Here is a 15505-nt window from a genome sequence, read left to right as displayed (position 1 = left end):
GAGAGACAGAGCATGAACGGGGAGGGGCAGAGAGAGAGGGAGACACAGAATGGGAAACAGGCTCCAGGCTCCGAGCCATCAGCCCAGAGCCCGACGCGGGGCTCGAACTCACGGACCGCGAGATCGTGACCTGGCTGAAGTCGGACGCTTAACCGACTGCGCCACCCAGGCGCCCCAATATTTTTTCTTTCTTAAATGTTTAGTAGAATACTCAGTGAAGCCTAGGGGCTTAATGGTTTTGCTTTTAATTCATTTTCTGTTTCAGCATTTTTATTAATCATTTATTAAAATTCATTTGAACAACTCAGTCTAGTGTTTGTATTTTTCTCTTTTTTCTCTATTTTTTTTTTTAAGTTTTACTTATTTTTTTTTGAGAGACCGAGGGAGAGAGCACAAGCCAGGGAGGGCAAAGAGAAGGAGAGACAGAATCCCAAGCAGGCTCTGCACCATTAGTACATAGCCCGATGCGATGCTTGAACTCACCAACCTTGAGATCATGACCTCAGCCGAGATCAAGAGTCGGATACTTAAACCGACTGTGCCACCCATGTGACCAGTTTTCTATTTTTTTTAAATGTTTATAAGATAGGTAGTAATATGTCCCCTTTCATTTCTGATATTACTAATACATGTTTTACTTCTTCTAAAAATTGTTTAGCCTCTCTAGTTATAAATTGTATTCACCTTTCAAAGAACTAATTTTGAGTTTTAAATCTATATTTGTCTGTCTCAGTTTCATCTATAATTTCTTTATTTCAATTATTATTTTTTTCTTTCTATTTACGTTGGACTCAATTTGCTTTTTCTTCCCTACTTTCTATAGATTGATTGATTTTAAACTTAAAAAAATGTTTTTATATGAACAGTTAAAGCTATAGTTTCCTCTTCAACACAACATTAGCTATATCTCAGTGATTTTGCATTTTTCTTTCTATTATAATTCAATTTGACATATTTTCTAATCCTCCCTGTGATTCCTTCTTTAACCATTTATTTAATTTTCTTCCTAAAAAAGGATTTTTCTAGATTTCTTCATGTTAATGACCTCTAATTTAATTTTGTTGTGGTTATAGATACCTTTGGAATTTAATGGCTAATTGTTTTAAAGTCTGTCATATGATTTTTGGAGAGAAACATTCCAACTGCAGTAGTAGAAATTATATTTTCTATAGTTTTAGCTGTGGTGTTAAAAATGTCAAGTGGCTCAAATTGATTGATAATGATATTCAAATTCATAGTTTACATTTTTGGTTGCATGTTTTAACAATTACTGAGAGGTTGATAAAAATTCTTCAACCGTGAATGTGAATTTGTCAATTTGCATGTTTAGTTTTGATGGGTTTGCTTTATGCGTTTTAACTCTATTCTCAAATAAATACATATTTTTATCAGTTTTATTTCCCAGACAAATCACTCATTTGTCATGATGAACCATCATCTGTCTTCATTGTCCTGAAATGCACTTTTTCTGATACTGGCATTTCCATTCTAGTTTTCTTAGGCTTATAATTTGTCTGATGAATTTGTTATTTTTTACTTTGAAACCTTGTATTTTTGTAGTCAATGTGTACTTCTTCAGACAGCAGAGAGCCACATCATGCTTTTTATCCCATCTGGCCATTTTGTTTTTCCCACCATGATGGTTCATGTTCATGTAATTACTGATACGATTTTGTTCAAGCTTATCCTCTTGCAAACGCTATTTGCTCTCGTGGTGCTTCTTTGTTAATTTTTTCTAATTCTAGAAGGAATTCTACACCACTTGGCTTCCTAGACCTTCATGATTCCCTTCAGTATTTTCTCCTCATCTTTCTGCTCTATGAAGAGTGTCCGGCAGAGGTCTCCCTGTGATGCTACAAATAGATAGAGGGTCTTTAGGTGGAGTGACCACTTGAAGGAAAATCATTGCTTCAAGAAAAATCTGCATTGGAATTTGTGTAAGAATCCTATGAGTGAGTGTTAAAGCCCCTGAGATTTGGGGATTGTTTATTGTAACAGCTGGTATTATGTTAATACATCACTAACTATATTAGAAACCTACTTTAGGGGCCACCTGGGTGGCTCAGTTGATTAAGCATCTTTGGCTCAGGTTTGTGAGTTTGAGCCTTGCATCGGGCTCTGTGCTGACAGCTTCAGGTTCTGTGTCTTCCTCTTTTACTGCCCCTTCCCTGCTCATACTCTGTCTCTGTTTCTCTCTAATATATATACAAACATTAAAAAAAAATATTAAAATATTAACCTTCCTTCTGCCCTCCAAAAATTTAGTCCCTTTGAGGTGTCCCTGGAGTGCACCTGTTGTATGCCCACCTAGCCTACACCCTAGCCCATCTGCCCCAAAGCCTATTCCTTTTTCATCTTTGAGGTTCGCATCAAAATACATTTTATTTCCCTAAATATAACTTAAAGTTGAATTTTTAAAGTATCCTCATTTTCAAGTATGCCAACCATTTAGAAACATAATAGTTTTATAACTATTACAGACAATTAGTAGTGTTTTAATGTGACACAAGGTGTAAATACTGCTGTCTTGTGTTGAACACTGTTTACTGCATCTTCCATTTTTATACAGTATAATTAATTATCTCATTCCAAAACATCTTATTAAAAAAAAAAACAAAGGTGAGTCTTTGCCTCTGGGCTTGTAAGATATTTCAAAAATTCTCCTTGCACATTCTTCATTCCTTGAGGAACTGATAAATTCCATTTATCTGAAAATGATATCCAATCTCATAATTTAAAAAAATGGTGTAGTCTATCTAGATTTCACATCCTTCACACTTTTGTAAAGTAATGAAATCACCTTTCAGAATGCCCTGACATAAAGCTTTTAGAGGAGTATTGAATTCTCTCCTGCTGTTTGTGTGCCCACAAAGATATACTTAAGGAAAACATGGGAGAGAAAAAAAATAAGTATCCCACTTGTTAAGACCCCTACTTTGAAGTAAGGCAAATGCAGATTCAAGGTTTCTTTTTCTATTTATTGGTGTTGTGACTTAAGAGAATTTGTTTGACTTCAAGGCCCTCATATATATAACAGAAAACGTGACAAAGAACAAGTATTTTTTGGTGAGGTGAAACATAATAACAATCCTCAAGTGTCTCATATACGTCCTAGAACAGATGAGCAGGTAATTTATGTCTACCATTATCGTATTTTATGAAATGATTTTTCTTTAGTTTACATCAAAATGTGTTCTTGAATATAGCTGTCAGATGAACAGGAGCAGAGTCTCTTTTCCCCGTCACTACAACCCCCCCACACAAGGGAACAGCACACGTGTTACAGACTTTCTGTTCCCAAATAACCATACCACTAATAATCTAATAAAATAACAAAAAATTAAAACATTAAATATGTGTAACCGTTTCATTGAATGCATTGAATTCATTGTGGATACACAAATAGAAAATGATTTTTGTCTCGCTTTGGCTCTCAGAAAAGTAGTTCAAATTACCCCTTCCCACTCCTTTAAATGTCATCTTGGGTAGATGTGATAGCTATCTGTTCAGTTGAAGCTTTTCTAAGCAAAGCTTTTTCCAGTCCAAAGTTAAACTCCAATCTCACATCCAATTCACAATTTCCCCTGCCTCTCAGTTTAGGCCACTGAGATTCTGGGACTAGGGGTGCCTCAATAGCCGTACTTATTCTTTTACTATAACTTTCTCCATCTTCTGGTTTGTCCAGAGTTGAGAGGAAGAGAAATAAAAAAAGATGCATGTTGTAAACAGAATAATCGTTCCCCAAAGATGTCCACATACAGATCCTTGGAGCCCGTGACAATGAGCCTCACCTGACAAAAGGTATTCTAAAGATGTGATTGAGGTTACAGATTTTGAGATGAGATTCTCCTAGACTGTTTGAGAGGGTACAATCAAATCACAAGGGACTTTAAAGGGAGAGAAGCTTTCCCATCTGTGATCAGAGTCGATTTAGTGGTGCCTGGGTGGCTCAGTCGGTTGAGCATCTGACTTCGGCCCAGGTCATGATCTCGAGATTCCTGAGTTCCAGCCCTGTGTCAGGCTCCCTGCGGTCAGCTCTAACTCAGTTTCAGATCCTCAGTCCCCCTCTGTCTCTGCCTCTCCCCTCTCATGCTCTCTCTTTCTTTCCCTCTCAAAACAAACAAACAAACAAACATTAAAAAAAAAGATGCTTTAAAGAAAGAAGGTTGAAGAGATGGCTTTTATATAAGAAGGGTGTTATGCCCAGTTCCTTGTTCTGAGATGTAAAGTATTTGGGGAAAAGACTAGAGAGAGACTTCTAGGAGATACAGGCTGCCTCCAGTCGAATGCTGGAGTGGAAGGAGGAACATCAGTCCGATAACTGAAAGGAACTTAATTTTGCCAATGCTTTAATGACCAAAAATGAGATTCTCTTCTTAAGCTTCCAGAATGAAATAAGGTCTGTTGACACCTTGATTTTAGTCTTGTGAAATCCATAGGGATTTCTAACCTACATAACTATAACATAACAGATATGTGTTGTTTTAAGCCACTGGGTATGAGGTAATGTGTTTCAGCTATGATAGAAAAATTACACAGGAGATAACTAACACAGCTCATGCTGTTTATAATTCCTTCTCAGCTGTCCCTGCTTCACATAGCAGGCATTGAAATTCTGAATTATCTTGGGATGAATTTATGAATTTTTGGAGCCCTCAAGGGTCTTCTGTGCTTCAGAATTTCCTGACACGATGCAGTATTAGGCAGAAATTTCTTGACCATATTCTTTCAATTTGTCCCAGAGTGCTACACTGGTTCTTCACCTTGGTTGGCTATTTTCCTAGGAAGAGTCCCATCAAAATTTTTTGCGCCTGGTTATAGCCCAATAGTGTCACTTGACCTACAGGCAAATCTTAATAGTCTTGCTTTTCATACACTGAGGGCAGAGGATTCCATGGCCCCAGTGATGCAATCTTGCTTTTCCCCTGGTTTAGTGCAGAGGTGGGGGACCGGGTAGGAGAAATACGACAATAGTTCACACTAGACCCCAAAATTCCATGCTTCACTTTCTTGACAAGCCCTATTTTTATGTTATGTAGGCTGGTGTTGGGGGATTGTTGTGGGTAATGCTCACTGATATGAGTTGGCAATTTATATTAACTTGAAAGCCCCTTTCAAGTTATATCCAGTGCTCATTTTTTTTCTTTTATTTATTATTTTTTAAATGTTTATTTATTTTTGAGAGAGAGAGAGAGCAGGAGCAGGAGCACGAGTGGGGGAAGGGCAGAAAGAGAGGGAGACACAGAATCTGAAGCAGGCTCCAGGCTCTGAGCTGTCAGTACAGAGCCCGATGTGGGGCTTGAACTCACAGACTGTGAGATCATGACCTGAGCTGAGGTCAGATGCTTAACTGACTGAGCCACCCAGGTGTCCCTGGGTCCCTGGTGGGGACCAAAAAAAAAAAAAAAAAAAAAAAAAAAAAGGAGAGAAAACAAAGAAAGTAATGAAGACAACACCCAAAAGCAACACAACACAAACTTTTACACATGAATATGTGTCATATATATATATATTTTTTTTTTTTTTTATTTTTATGTATTTATTTTGACAGATAAAGCTGGGGAGGGACAGTGAGAGGGAGAGACAGAATCCTAAGCAGGCTCTGTGCTGTCAGTGCAGAGTGTGACATAGGGCTTGAATTCATGAACCCTGAGATCATGACCTGAGCGGAGACCAAGACTTGAACTCGCAAACCCTGAGATCATGGACTGAGTGGAGACCAAGAGTTAGATGCTTAACCGACTGAGCCACCCAGGCGCCCCTGTAAATGTGTTATATTAATATTGTCTTTAAGTGTATTTTAAAGATAAAAATTATACAATTAATATAAATAAGTAAGACCCTCTGATTCTCTCTTTCACCGTGGCCTCCTTAGTATTCTTAATGGCTACACAGGCTGGAAGGTGGATTCTGCAACTGAACATTGGTCACAAAAGGCTGATATTAAGCCCAGGTATTTCCTCAGCATCATATTTTACAAGTTCTTCCTCCACATAACAGAAACATAAGTACCCTTCCGAGCACCTTTCTCTGGCCTCATGAGAAGTGATAGTAAAAATCACAAGATATCTTCAGGGACAACCAACCATATTGAAAAATGAACTAGAAAACTAACCCATAGTCGCCTCCTTTACCATAGTCACGTGAATGCAAGCATCACCGGAAACTAATAGGCCATTTTCACATTTTCTTTAGTAGGAAGAGCTCTCAGTTTGTAGGAAAGGAGCTTTCCAGGAAAGAATGAAAGAATGAAAAGAACACAGATTATAAGAATTAATTAATTCATACAATTGTAAAGCTATGCTATTGGGCTCAGACAAACCTTTTTCTTTTCTCTTTTTTTTCCCCCCAAGATAACTCCTATGTTCACCACTGGCTTGTACCATCTTCCACAGAAGATGGAAAAATTCACTCCAAGAATGAGGGGTGCCTGGATGGCTTACTTGGTTAAGCGTCCGACTTTAGCTCAGGTCATGACCTCACAGTTTGTGGGTTCAAGCCCTGCGTCAGGCTCTGTGCTGACAGCTCAGATTCTGGGTCTCCCTCTCCCTCTGCCCCTTCCCCACTCATACTGTGTGTGTGTCTCTCTCTCTCTCAAAAATGAGTAAACATTTTTAAAAATTAAAAAAAGAAAGTTGAATCCAGGCTTTTACGAATTGCTCATGTGAGCTGTTCTCTTTGGCAGAAACTTAAGAACCCACATAAAAACCCTTATACATATTTTTTATTATAAAAAATTGAATTTTTAAGCTACTTTTTCATTGTCTACTCCTACAAGATGACTACAATGAAACTGAGTAAAACAATTTTCAAAGGCAGTAATAAACTTGTCACATAAATGGATGATGTAAAAATTCCATTTCATTGGCTTTAAGATTTTCATAACTTTCTTGTCCAGGAAGAAACCAATATTAGCACTGCTGGGAATCAAACTTCTTACTTGAAAGAACAGTAGAAACGGCAGCAAAGACTGTGGAAAGATTGAACATGAAAGGGAAAGATTTAGAGAATCAATCAACAGGAAACTGTCCAACATTCTTTCCCTGAAGAAAAACCAGCATATAAACCTGCTGTCTTTATTATCTAGCTTGGAGCAGCTCTCTCAGTGGGTTGAAACTTTGTTTACTTTTTTATTCCCTCTACCTTTCTACCTGCAGCTAATTCCTGGCAGGATGCCATCAGGGTATTTAAACCCTTTTAGATCTATGTCAGAAAAGAAAGAGCAGTTGACTGTATTGAAATAGATAGTATTAAAGCTTCCTTCATGTGAAACAAGGTTAAAAACACACAGGGGTGAAGATTAAGCCATTTGGGAGATAAATGTGACAAATTTTCAAGATTCTATAATTTTTAGTCCTTAAGAAAAACTTAATGGTGTCTATATGTTCTAGGTTATGTTAGGCTAAACCTAAATCTTTATAACATCATGGGAAAAACTATAAAACAGTTTCTCATGGTTTTTCAAGTTATCTATAGGACTATTGACATATGTTACAACAATCCTTCAGTTTTCTTTAATGTTCAGATAATATCAACAAGGCTGCTAGTGGTCTAAGAAACAGAAATCCGTTGACTTGTGTGAGCCTGCTATTGTTCCTCTATAATAGGATAAAAATATGTACTCACATTGCATTTCAATACCAAAAAAGTCTTGTGGGTTTTTTTTTGTTGTTTTTTTTTTTTTTTTTTTTTTTTTTTGTATAACTTAGCTAATGATTCTTTGTGACCACCCCTCTGACTTCTCCGAAGTAACGGTAGGATTTGCAATAGACAATTAACTATAGCTGAATTCTTTCCAGTTGGCACATGTGTATCTTTTCAGTTTAATATATTAAAGAGACATTTTTGTCTCTCCATTTTTGCAAGGATTTACTCTAAGTTATACAAGGCTTCCTCTCCCAGTATCAAACTTTAATGCTTAATCTTAATGATTATACATGTTCCCTTTGTTCACAGCTTGAGCAATACCATTGATCTCTCTAGTCTGGATTTACCACAATATGGCTTTCTTCTTCTAGCAATACTGTATAGTGAAAGGGATAAAAAAAGGCACACTTAATCAATGATGTCTTCTTCTAAATGATATATATGTTCTCTTTTAGGTTCATTCTTGAAGAAGGGCACAAAGAAATTGATTTAAGAGCAGGGCTGGAGCAACTCAAATTTGTTAGCTGAACATATTGTTCAGTGTGGTAAGTTCATTATAACCCTTGTTTCCTCATTATTCACCAAAAGAAAATAAAAATAGAATGCTATTGACTTTCTTCCAATCGGGAAAACAATTCTTACAAATAGTATATATCCGGGCGTCTGGGTGGCTCAGTTGGTTAAGCATCTGACTTCAGCTCAGGTCATGATCTCGTGGTTTGTGAGTTGGAGTGCTTCATGTGGCTCTCTGCTGTCATCACAGAGCCCCTTTTGATTCCTCTGTCCCCCTCTCTCTGCCCCTACCCTGCTAGTGCTCTCTCAAAAATACATAAATCATTAAAAAAAATAAAATAGATTCAATTATTTTTACTCAACTTTGCAGAAGAGCAGGCTCACGTGAGTTCTACCATCTGTTTAGGAAAATTTATTCATCTGGGGAATAAACACAAATAATTTATCTACCAGAACACTTACCCACCTCTAAATCATTTATTAACTTTTGGTTATTTTATTTCCAAAGTAGAAAAGCTCTTATAGCAGAGTCTGGAGGCAGAATATGAGTAAGGGTGATAATATATTTCATTTAAATCTTACATCTAGGCTGGCAAAAGCCTGGTTCTATTTGTGCGTGGGGGTCTATTCATTCAAGTATTAGAATTTGCTCACTGAAAAGATATTTTTAACTTGTGGGGAAATATGACCAAATACTTGTTTGAAAAAAGACAATCTGATGATTAAAGAAAAGTGTATGTTTGGTGGTTTTCCATTTGCAGGAAGGTATCAAACTTTAAACAATTATTTTATTGTAAATGTTAGGCATTTTCAACTCCTTCCTTTTTTACTCCTTTCTGCATTTTAGCGCAAAACAGACCCCCAATTAAAAATCCATCTAGGCATGGGACACCTGGGTGACTCAGTCCACTAAGTGGCCACCTCTTGATTTAGGCTCAGGTCATAATCTCATGGTTTGTGAGTTCAAGGCCTGCATCAGGCTCTGTCCTGTCAGCCTGGAGCCTGCTTGGGATTCTCTCTCTCCCTCTCTCTCTGCCCCCCATCCACCTCTCTCAAAATAAATGAATTAACTTAAAAAAAAAATCAGTCTAAGTAAGTCTGCAAGTCTGTGCTTGAGATTCACAAGTCAAAATAAGATTTTTTATTTAAACTTCCATATACCTTCAAACACGGACACGCTCTAGTGTTAACTTAGATACAACTTTTCAGGAAGCTATCAATTTCATAAGGTAAGCTGTTTAACTCAATATTTCAGTACACACTTAGTTTTCTAGTATGCCTGGAGACCAAAAACTAGATATCATAAAATTGATTGGAGTGGAACTGATGTCACCAAAATGGAGACACAGGAGACCCCAGGCTCCTGTCCTGCCACAGAGATCAACAGCTCTCCATGAACAAAAACCGCTGTGGGAGAGATCTGGGGTCTGAGACAACCAGGAACACAGAAAGCGGGGGCTACTGGTCGCAGCCACAGCACGTGCAGTCATCGTTCATTGTGATCAGCTGTGCGGGCAAACCCAGCAGATGTCACCACTGATTGACAACGGCAGCCGTCAGAGCTGTCACAGACCCACTGTGGTTTTCACTGGTCTTGCCCCGCAGGGCTTTGCATTTGCCGATGCAAACGCCCTTCTTCTTCCCTCCCTCCCATCCGATTGGAGTCTGTGAACTGCATCCACAGCCAGCGCAGGCCTCTGTGTCTGCTCAAGTGCAAGATGCCTTCACATCTGGCCCCCAGATGGGCGTGCACTCAGGGATAGCCTTTCCAGCTGTGCACTTTCATACCAGCAGTCTGACATCTGTCACTTGCCTCCACTGCAGTGTGCACACCTGAGGGGAAAGTATATGACCACGGGAGAGCACACAGACAGCCGAGGCCTTTAAAGCTGCTTGTCATTGGCCTGTCCCACTGAGGTCACCATTAGCTACCCCCTGCCGCCATGCATTGGCACATCCCTGTCCTGATTCTTATCACCAGACTCCAAAGCAGTCTGCACTCCGGGAGCGGGGTCAGGAACCACAGCCACAGGGGAACACGCTGAAAGTCAGTGTCTCTTCAGTCGTCTATGAGCTCTTACTGGACCCTGCCACTTGCTGCCAGCCCTGGCCGCCACCATTTTGCATGTGTCTACAACCAACTGGCCCCTCACCCCATGCAGACACGTGCAACTGGCCCCCACAGATGAGTGTGTGCACACCGCCAGATCCGGCGACACCACTGCCTGTCCTGGTCCCTAGCTGCTGGACCTGGATTCATTGCTGTGTACCCCAACAGCCCTGGTCTGTGCAGACTCTGTGGTCCACCATGGTCCTCTCCAAGAATCACGCTTTGATTCCGTGGACCACAGTGGCCTGAGCCAAAGAGACATCATGCCCCACTGGACCCAGTGCTGCCACATATGCTCACACCTGGTGTCCTCCACCACCAGACTTAAAGTCACAGCATCCTCTCAGTGTGTCTTTACCCACAGGTGAAAGTCTCCCTTTACTGAAGGTAGCCCAAAAACTCTGGAAGAGGTGACTGCTTCTTCAAGTGGGCAGACACCTATACAAGTTTACAATGATCGTGCAGAAATCAGGGAAACGTGACTCCACCAAAAGGATAGTAATCCCGCAGTGACTGAACCCAAAGAAATGTAGATCCAGGAATTGACAAATAATTTAAACTAATTGCTCTACAAATGCTCAGAGAACTAGGAGAGCACCGATAAGCAATTTAACAATAACAGAGAAAGAATACAAGAAAATGTGAAGACAGACTGAAAATATAAAAGAGAACCAGAGCTATTGGAGCTACAGAAAACAGTGACTGAACTGAAGAATTCAACAGAAAGTCTCAACAACAGACTTGACCAAGTAGAAGAGAGAATTAATGATTTATAAAACAGATCAGTTTTTATTATCCAATCTGAGAAGCAAAAAGAAAAAGAAATGAAAAGGATTAGAGGGGTGCCTGGGTGGCTTGGTCAGTTAAGCATCTGACTTTGGCTCAGGTCATGATCTCTGGGTTCATGTGTTGGCAGGTTTGAGCCCTACATCGGGATCTATGCTGTCAGCACTGAGCCCGCTTCGCATCCTCTGTCTCCCTCTCTCTCTCCCCCTCCCCTGCATGCATATGCCTCTTTCTCTTAAAAATAAATAAAAATTTAAAGAAAAAAGAATTAGAGAAAGCCTACTAGACTTATGGAATATCATTGAGAGAAATACCGTATTCATCACTGAAGTCCTAGAAGGAGAAGAGATGAGTATAAGTAGAAGGTTCATTTTAAGAAATAATGGCTTGGAAATCAAAGTTCATGAAATTAGTAAGTCACCCCAAAATTTCAGTCCAAAACAATCTTCTCTAAAATAGATTATAACAAAACCATCTAAATACAAAGATAAAGAATTTTAAAAGCAAGAAGAGAAAACTATCTGAAAGCATCTCCCATATGGTTATTAGCAGATTTCTCAGCAGACACTTTGCAGGCCAGGAGAGAATGGGGTGATATAAACAAGGTGCAGAAAGAAAGAAACTGCCAACCAAAAATGCTTACCCAACAAAGTTGCCCTTCAGAAATAAAGGAGAAGTAAAGACTTACCATAATAAACAGAGGCTGAGGAACTTCATCACCACTAGATCAGCCTTATAAGAAAAGCTGAAATGACTTCTTCAGGCAGAACTGAAAAATAAAATAAACATTTAAAAAATTATAAAAAAATAAATAAACAATGAATAGATCCTAAAGACAGAAAACCAACAGAAAATGTTGGATTTGAACCATACTTCATAGAGCAAATGGACCTAACAGATATATACAGAACAGTCCATCCAATAAAACAGAGTGCACATTTTGTAAAGTACATGTGGAACTTTCCCCAGAATAGATCATATTCTGATGAAACAACACAAAATCATACTTAACAAAACAAGTCTTAGCAAATTTAACAAGATGGGAATAATTCGAAGTATTTTTTTTTTTCCTACCGCAATAGTGTGAAACTTGAAATAACAGGAGGAAAGCTTGAAAATTCACAAATGTGTGGGAATTAAACACCATATTTCTGGAAAATCATTTTGATTTCAAAGAAGAAATCAAAAGCAAAATAAAAAAAAATACCTTGAAACAAATGAAAATGCAAGCATGATATATCAAAACTTAAAGGAGGCAGCAAAAGTGGTTCTAAGAAAGAAGTTTACAGTAATAAACATTTACATTAAGAAAAAGAAAGATCTTGGGGTGCCTGGGTGGCTCAGTCAGTTAAGCGTCCAACCCCTGGCTTTAGCTCAGGTCATGATCTTGCGGTTGGTGAGTTCGAGCCCCGAATCTGGCTCGGTGTTGACAGCTCAGAGCCTGGAGCCTGCTTCAGATTCTGTGTGTCTCCCTCTCTCTACCCATCCCCCACTCATGCACCTACTCTCTTTCTGGCAAAAATAAAAATTGCATTAAAAAAGAAAAAAAAATAAGAAAGATCTCAAATAAACAATTAAAATTTACACCTCCAGGAATTAGAACAAGAAGAAACAAAGACCAAAGTTAGAAGAAATAAAGAGATGAGTAAAATAAGAAGAAAAACAAATGAAATAGAGACCATAAACACAATTGAAAAGATTAACAAAACTAAGAGCTGTTTATTTTTTGAAGACGGTATGATCTTATATGCAAAAATCTGAAAAAAATTCATTATAAAAATGTTAGAACTAATTAATGAATTCACTAAAGTTGTATGAAACAAAATCAACAAACAGAAATAAGTTTCTACACTTACAGTAAAACGTGAAAATTAAAGAAAGAAAACAATATTTACAATAGCATCAAACAATACTTAGAAATACAATTAACTAAGGAAGTGAAAGATTTATACATTGCACATTATAAGACTTTGGTGAAAGAATTTGAAGAAGACAGAAGCAAATGGAGAGATATCCCATGTTCTTGTTTGGAAGAATTATAATTAATACAATGTCAATAGCATCCAAAGCCATCTATAGATTCAATGAAATTTCTATAAAAATTCCCATGACATTTTTCAAAGAAATATCTCTCTCTCTGTGCTGACAGCTCAGAGCCTGGAGCCTGCTTCGGATTCTGTGTCTCCCTCTCTCTGCCCTTCCCCACTAGAGCTCGTGCTCTCTCAAAAATAAATAAACATTAAAAAAAAAAAAAACAGTGAAAATAATCGAATATGCCCAAAATCTTAAAAACAATATCAAGTGAAAGAAAAACAAGTCTCAGAAGACTATATTATATTAATTATATTATATTAATTATGTTAGATTAGATTAGATTAATTATACCATTTCTATAAAGCTTACAAACAAGGAAAAATAAACACTTTATTTATTGAGCCAATGAGCATATGTGATTGAGGTGAAACACTTTTCCAAAAAGAAATAAAAAGAAAGAAGAAATAATTAAAATAATCAGATTAGTTACTTCTGGAATGCAACCACAGAGAAGGATCAATGAGGGACACACAAGGAGTCTGAATGGTTTCTAGTAACATTCTGGTTCTTAAACTAAGTAGTTCATTTTATTATTAAGTCTAGTATACTTTATATCTATGGCATATTTCAAATAATACCTATAAAAAACTTAGAAAAACTTGGGTCCAAAATAGGATTTATAATTAATTATTTTTTCTTACTATGACAACAAAAACACAAGCAACAAAAACAAAAACAAGTGGGACTATATCACACTACTAGCTTCTGCACAGCAAAAGAAACAATCAACAAAATGAAAAGGTAAACTACAGAAAAAAAATTTGCGAATCATGTATCTGAGAAGGCGTTAATATCCAAAATACATAAAGAAATCATACAACTCGATGCAAACAAACAAATCAATAAAAAAAATAAGCATTGGAACTAAATATACGTTTTTCCAAAGAAGACATACAAATGGTCAACAGATACATGAAAAGATACTTGCCATCACCAATCACCAGGAAAATGCAAATTAAAACTACAATTAGATATCACCTCACACCTGTTAGATTGGCTGTCATCAAAAAGACAAGAAGATGAATGTTGGTGAGGACATGGAGAAAAGGGGATCCTTGTGCACTGTTGGTAGGAATGTAAATTGGTTACAACCACTATGGAAAACAGTAGTGAGGTTTCTCAAAAAATTAAAAATAGAACTTCCATCTGATCCTGCATTTCTGCTTTTTGGTATATATTCAAAGGAAATGAAAATAAAATCTTGAAGAGATATTTATGTCCAATATTCATTGCAGTATGATCCAAATAGCCAGGATATAGAAACCAGTTAAATGTCTGTCAACAAATGAATGGATAAATAAGATATGGGGTACATATATGATGGAATAAAGTTCAGCAATAAGAATTAAATCTTGCCATTTACAGCAACATGGATGAAACGAGAGTATTATGTGAGGTGAAATAAGACAGTGAGAGACAAATACTGTATGATATCACATATGTATGGAATCTAAAAAAGCTGACCTCATAGAAACAAAGTAGAATTGTGGTTACCAGAGGCTGAGTACTGGAGGAAATTGTGGGATGTTGTTCAAAGAGTGCAGACTTCCAGGGGTGACTGATTGGTTCCGTTGGTTAAGCTCGGCTAAGCGTCCAACTCTTGATTTCTGCTCAGGCCATGATCTCTCTGTTTGTGGGACTGAGCCCTGCAACAGGTTTGGTGCTGACGTCACAGAACCTGCTTGGAACCCTCTCCCTCTGCCCTTCCCTCGCTTGCAAGCATTGTCTCTCTCTCTCTCTCAAAAACAAACTTTAAAAAGAAGGATACAAACTTTCAGATATAAGATGAATAAGTTCTGAGGATCTAATGTATAACGTGATGTTTATAGTTAATAAAACTGTGATAGGTACTTGAAAGTTGCTAAGAGGTTACATTTTAATATTTCACTACAAAAAAATGATAAGCGATGTGACAGAAGTGTTGGCTAACACTATGGTGGTGATCAATTTGCAATATATGTGTATTCAATCAACACATTTACACCTTAAACTTACACAATGTTATATGTCAATTATATCTCACAAAAGCTGGAGGAATTAATTACCAAAGTTTTAGAAAGTAAAATAGACTGCTTATTCCACTACCGTAGACAATCAGTAATTATTTTATTTTCTTCTAGTCTATTTTTTCCCTATGTTTGTTATAAACATAATCCTACTTAGATCAGTTTCCTGCTTCATAGCTTCATGGAATGTTTAAAAAATCATACCCCTGTATTTTAATGGGCACATAATTTCCATTTGGGTTGATGAAAAGACTTGGGAAATAAAGAGTAGTGATGGTTCCATAACATTGTGAATGTAATTAATAACACTGCATTGTACACTGAAAGAGATAAAAATGGCAAATTTAAT

At 37.5% G+C, this 15505-nt stretch overlaps 1 long non-coding RNA gene across 1 annotated transcript; it reads right to left on the bottom strand.

The window, feature by feature from the left end:
* Positions 1–6728: 6728 nt before the first annotated feature.
* Positions 6729–14812, bottom strand: LOC131509124 (uncharacterized). The gene is made up of 3 exons (XR_009260306.1): positions 14615–14812; positions 11745–11825; positions 6729–6970 (listed from the first exon to the last, which is right to left on the bottom strand). It is a non-coding gene; the product is annotated as an uncharacterized LOC131509124 (long non-coding RNA).
* Between the last annotated feature and the right edge of the window lie 693 nt (positions 14813–15505).

Source organism: Neofelis nebulosa, chromosome 1, assembly GCF_028018385.1.
Source record: "Neofelis nebulosa isolate mNeoNeb1 chromosome 1, mNeoNeb1.pri, whole genome shotgun sequence".
NCBI classification, from domain to species: Eukaryota; Metazoa; Chordata; class Mammalia; order Carnivora; family Felidae; genus Neofelis; species Neofelis nebulosa.
The sequence above is the reverse complement of the archived record's forward strand: the minus strand, read 5'-3'. Positions and strand labels throughout refer to the sequence as shown.